This window comes from Cervus canadensis, chromosome 14 (genome assembly GCF_019320065.1).
Source record: "Cervus canadensis isolate Bull #8, Minnesota chromosome 14, ASM1932006v1, whole genome shotgun sequence".
Classification (NCBI taxonomy): Eukaryota; Metazoa; Chordata; class Mammalia; order Artiodactyla; family Cervidae; genus Cervus; species Cervus canadensis.
In genome coordinates, this window is record NC_057399.1 from 39409493 (window position 1) to 39415591 (window position 6099).

Consider the following 6099-nt stretch of genomic DNA (forward strand, 5'->3'; position numbering starts at 1 on the left):
TTGGGAATTGCACACTAAAACTCCAGAAAACTCAGACTGGCAGGAATAATTTTAGGGTCCAGAACATTGATGAGAGATCTGAGGCCACAGACTTGAACGAAATGTCTAACTGAAAGCTAGCAAAGAGAATATTCCCCAGGAGAAATCTGAGGAATAACAATACTTGAGAATGTAAAGAAAAAGCATCAAGGAAAGTTATTTATTATGATTTAGATAAAGCAATATTTTTAAAAAGAATGAAATGGCCAATTGTGTTGCCTTCTATAATGAAGTCAAAGAAGGTGGGACAAAGAGGAGAAAACTGGACTGACAACTGAAAAGACTGTATTAAAAGATTAAGTTCCAAGAGGTAGGGATGAAAACCAGATTAGGGACTTCCCTGGTGGCCCAGTGGTTAACAATCTGCCTTCCAATACAAAGGATTCAGGTTTGATCCCTGGTTGGGGAACTAAGATCCTACTGCATGGATTATAAAAATAAATAAATAAGAAAGTCAAATAAATAAGAAAGAAAGAAAATCATATTAAAAGGATTAAGAAATTAGTATGTGATGAGCAATTGAGGCAGCAAATAATGTACCATGCTTTCTAGAATGTTTACAATTCAAAATTTTAGTCAATGTGAAATTCCTGAAGGAGTTCTATCTAGCCAGAAAATGGGATTGTCATTGAAGCCTGGAATACACAGAGCCAATGTTAATGAGAATAGACTCTGGCGGCTAGGGTAGAATCAAGGAAGGGACACAGAGAGACCAGCGTGTCAGGAAGCATTTTACAGGAGGCTTCCTGTGTGCTGTTTTGGATCTGTCAGGAATCCTTTGGTCCTTATGAATTCCTGAAGAGGCATGCCTTTCCCGGGGCTGAGGAATTCAGGCATTTCCTTTGTTAGTTTCTCATTATGGTGATAAGTACCCTCTTCTCTCTTTAATAGGGATCGCCTTGTGTTTTGTAAGTCTGGAATTTTAATCTTTATCTTTGCTGAGAGTAACTGCCTTGTAAGACAGTATATATGCCACACCATGTTGATTAAAACACCTTTGCTCCATCAGAGCTTTGGTCCCCATGTCTTTCTTTCTTTCTTTCTCTTCCTCTCTTTCTCTTTATCTCTCTATTTCTGGCTGATTCCCTGGAACATGAAAGCCGACTGCATAACCCAGAGAATATTAGCCTCTTTCCTTCTTTCACTTTCTCATCGTCGACTCCAGACCTCCAGGTTCCGGTCCATTAAAGGACCAACACAGGGAGAGCCTGCCTGGTCTGCAAAGGGAGGTTAGAGCTCTCAGAGGAGGCAGCCTAGTAGCAAAAATGTTGCTTCCAAAAGCTGAAGTAGCTGTTTGCGTGGAGAAATGGCAAAAGATATGGAGAAGGAGAAGCACTCAAAGGAGAAGAACTCGATATCAAGTAGGTATATCAGAGAAGAGAGTATCAAATACTTATGAAACTGCACACATCAAGGTGGCCAGAAAGTAAAACATTGTGAGGGGGTCATTGAGAATTTACGACAGTGGTTCAAAATGGGACTAAAAAGGAAGTCATGACCTTATAAGTATTGCTAAGAAATGATAACTTCCCCTCCAGTAGAAAGAGTACTAGGATCCGAAGCATGGGGGTGATATTTATTTCAGTCAATCACAAGATTTGCCAAGCTATTCCCTTAGTTTTAGAAAAAGAAGAAAGGTAGAGAAAATGAACACAATCAATTGTCAATCATGGGACAATTTATGCATGTTTCTTCGAGTTTTGAAATTTCTGAAGCTTCCAAGATTGGAAATTAGGAAACTCATAAACACTCTGAATTCTAAGTTTATGTTAGAGCCTGTCTTTAAGTGAAAAAAGAAAAATAAAAGTCTGAGTGGTCTCTGAAGTTACAGTAAGAGCAACTGTAAAAATGGTGGGAATGATTATTCATTACACCACAATGATTATTACACTGTAATGATTATTCATTATAATAAAGGGACTTTATTTAAATCTGAGGAATGAACCAGTATGACTATGAGCAAGCCAATGGGAACAAACAGGAAGATGCTCAACGGAAAAGACAGCAAAGAACTCAGATGCTCAAGTGAACTTCCCCTGCATCTAAAGATACTGAATAATTTCTTCACAACAGTAGGAAAAATCCTATCACTGGAAAATATCATGAATTAAAAATGACTGACTATGGTGCAAAGTAACCAGTCACTTGGGGGTGACTTGCGTATATTACTAGCTTACAGAAACAGACAAAATAAAATATAAGCTTCCATTCACTTATTTCATTTGTTAGAGCTTTCTGAAAAAGCACTTTAAATTTTGATCTGTATCAAGAATAAATACATCACTGTAGCTGCACTATACATTTTATAGAGTCCTAGATGATGTACCAACACCCACAATTTTCAAGAATTACCACCCAGAGGGAAAATCATCAGTTGTGAAAATAAACATTTTTAAAAATTAGTGTGGGCTGTTTATTAGGGACAAACTTTCCTAAAATGAAAGATCACTTTTAAAATTCGTGACCCAAAACTGTTGCTCTTCTTAGCTGTGAGATTGGCACCCACCAGCACTGTGTGTTAGGAGAAAGATGCTTTTTTAAGACCTGTTAATTTAACTTATGTAAATTAATTGGCTGAAACATGAAGCAAGAGTGCAGAGTTTTACCATTTGGATGGCTTTATTAACTGAAAAGTCAGGTGTTGAAATACATTTAAAGTTCTGTTATTCTGTTCTCTGCTGGTGTGATGTGGGCAGATTCTCACTTGTTAATTATATTGTGTATAAAAAAGTAGAAAAGCTAAATTGAAAGAAATAAAATATTCTATGTAAGTACTTTTTCTCATGGAAGCTTATGCCCACAAAGAGATTCAGCACTTTCTGTCACAAAACTAGCTTTGTCCTAATCACAACCCCACAGTCACAGATAATTATGACAGAATTACTTCCTTTTTCAAATACTGCTTTTTGCTATAATAAAATCTCTTATTACTCTACAATCAGTATTCATTATTGTGCAATAGCTACTTAAATATACCTACCCAGAAACTCCCTTGAAACTTATAACAAACTTTGACTCTTGTCACTTCAGAGGGTCAATTTTCCAAAATAAAGTACTGACAACACTTAATGAAGAATTCAGAATTGCTGATTTTTCAAACTGTACATGGTTGCAAATTTCAGCTTTGTAACTATTCTTACCTCCTTTACTCCACTGTTGTAATGCTAAGTTAAAGGACTGAATTTCTACTTGTCAGAAATTTACTCCAAAAATTTACAATGGTGTTTACTCGTGAGAAACTGTGATTTCACAATTAATATTTCATAAATTAGACTCCTCAAACATATTAAACATAGAGCAGTTTACATCTCTTTTAAAAACATTGTGAATCTGCACCTTTTCTATGGATTTTAAACATCAAAAGATACTTTTAAAATTCCTATGCCGATTCAGATTTAGCATATGAAATGTTGAATAATTTATAAATATATATACATTATCTATAAATAGTTATCAAACTAGATCTATATTTTGCTACTTATTTCCAGATTCTAGTTTTTTTTTTTCTAGTGTTCTTGAGAATCTTTCAAATATATGTAAAAATGGATATAACACTTGCTTGAAAATACAGTTTTTCTAAAGGTGAAATGAGGATAATAATTCTAATCTCATATTTCAGCAACTGGAAAAATATGAGGTGATATTTATGAGTAAGCAACAAATAATTATGATTAAATATTTTAGTAAAAAAATAAAAAATGATGAGAAAAAGAGAATCACTGTAAGGTGAAAGACATACTCTGATTTAAATTGATATGAAGAATGTTTAGAAAATATTTAAGAACTGAAAGAAACCAATTCAACACAAATATAGCTGCCATTTGGGAATTAAGGGTATGAGCAATGGCGAGTGATCAGTTTGCAGCTGAACTTTTGCTGCTGAGCCTTAGCGACTCCACTTGACTCACCGTTTTCAACAAGGCAGGCTATTAGGCGCATACCTGAAATACAGGGCAGGCATAATTGGAGACAAACAAGACATCCATCATATTTTCAATACCCAGAGACTGTGTTTTAAGTTAGCTCTGTCTCAAACTGAAATGATAAGAGGCTTAACTGCCTTAGGAGAAAATATTACCATATGTGGCTACGGTTGAGGGAAAAGTCTTTACTTGCTGGAGGTACTGAGAAAATGCTTGTAACTCATGCAGATGGGGGATGAGGAAAAGGCAGGTTGTCTTAAAATGGAAACAGGAAAAAGAGTTCAGGACAATGCGTTGGAAAATCAAGAGGGGTTGTGGTTTGATTAAAAGCATGAACTCTGCACAAAAAGCTTGTAGGTCCTTGAAAATGAGCCCAGGTATCCTTGTGCCTGGCAACCCTGACCTGCCAACGTTGTCTAACAAACCAGCTTTATGAGAAAGTGGATTAGTTAGTAGCCAATGAAGTGGAATTCCAAGCGTGATTTTGCTGAGATTTATTTGAGATGCCATGTTTACTTTTCAGAAAACTTCACAGATAGGAGTAGCACTGTGAGTCCAGGGTTATTAACCAAGTCATAGTGTAGCTTCATGTTCCTATGTTATTTAATCCTTATGTCCCACATCTATTCTAGAGGTCAAGAGATTTTATACAAAAGTTTATCTATAAATATAGCATCAGACATGTATAAGACTTTGGACAAAAATTGAGTCAAAGAAATATGGGGCCTGTTTTGTTGAAGTTTAATGATCATAACAGGTATTCATTAATTCAATAAATACAGAAGAATACAACGAGGTATTTCCATTTCTTTGAAGCAATGTATAGGGAGCTATGAGAGCTAAAACAAAGGGATCCGATCTAGTTTCAAGCCACATGGCATGTAAGTGGAGAAATGATATGTGAGAAGTCAAATTGATAAAGGGATGAAGAGGGTGAACTTCTCAGCAGAAGGATGAGTAGGCCAAGCAGACTGAGCCTGCTGGACATGCTCAGTATAACCTAATGTGATAGTATAGGTAGAAAAGAAAAGAGTATTGGCAGATGAGCCTGGGATATCCCACAGGGACTTAATGGTTTTAAATGGGAAGGGAAATCATAAAATTCTGTGACTAATTACAGCTACTTTTACGAAGATCATTATAAATGCAGAAGTAAATGGATGGGATAAGGAGGCCTGGGGTTGAGAAGGAATCGTCTATTATTTTTACAATAAGAATGCGTAGGAGACTGTTATAGCAGAGTGACACTCTTGATTACCCAAATCCTTTTCTTCATTTCTCCAACACTGAATGACCCGGGTCTCAGTAGCCTCTTTTCCTCTTTATATAAGCTTACAATCTAGATGCACTCACATCTCATGGTTTAAAAATAATTGATCCTGATATTTCCCAAATTCACATCTAACCCATCCAATAAAACCACAATCTAACCTTGCTTTGCCATCTCCATTCTTAACACCATGGTCCAAGTCACTGATTCCTCTTCCTTAAAGGAGTGAATTTCTTGACAGTTTCTTAACCTCTATTTGTCTACAGTGCTCTACTAAACTGTATCTCAACGACAAAAACAACTAAAATATAAAACCAAGTCCTGTTCTATCTTTTCCCATCTCAGAAACACTCTAGTACCTCAGAAGTACCTTTCAAATAAAATCCAATATCCCTACTGTGGCACATTTTGTTTTCCATTAAGTGGCTGCAACATTTACTATTCCACATGATCATCAGAATCTTGCCACTTCTCCACTAAGAAAGCAAATCCATTATCTCTACCCCTTTGATTCTGGATGGGTCAGTGACTGGTTTGACCAAAAGATTACGGAAGAAATGATGCTGTATCAGTTCTAGAAATAGCCCTTCCCTAACTCGGCAGCTTCCTCCACCTACTTCTTGGAACACTTGATTTTAAAACTCTTGTTCTTAGAACACTCCCTTTAAACCCAGGCCCCAACTTACAGTTAGTTCACGACCCAAGAATAAGCCACATGTAATAAGTCTCTTTGTTTGAAAGTTTTAGATAAGCATCCAACCAATAGCCAACATCAGCTTAGCCAAGAGACATCTGCATACAGCCCAGATGAACCTTTGAATGAGTACAGGCCCAGCTGACATCTGAGTAACCTCACATAAGAAACTA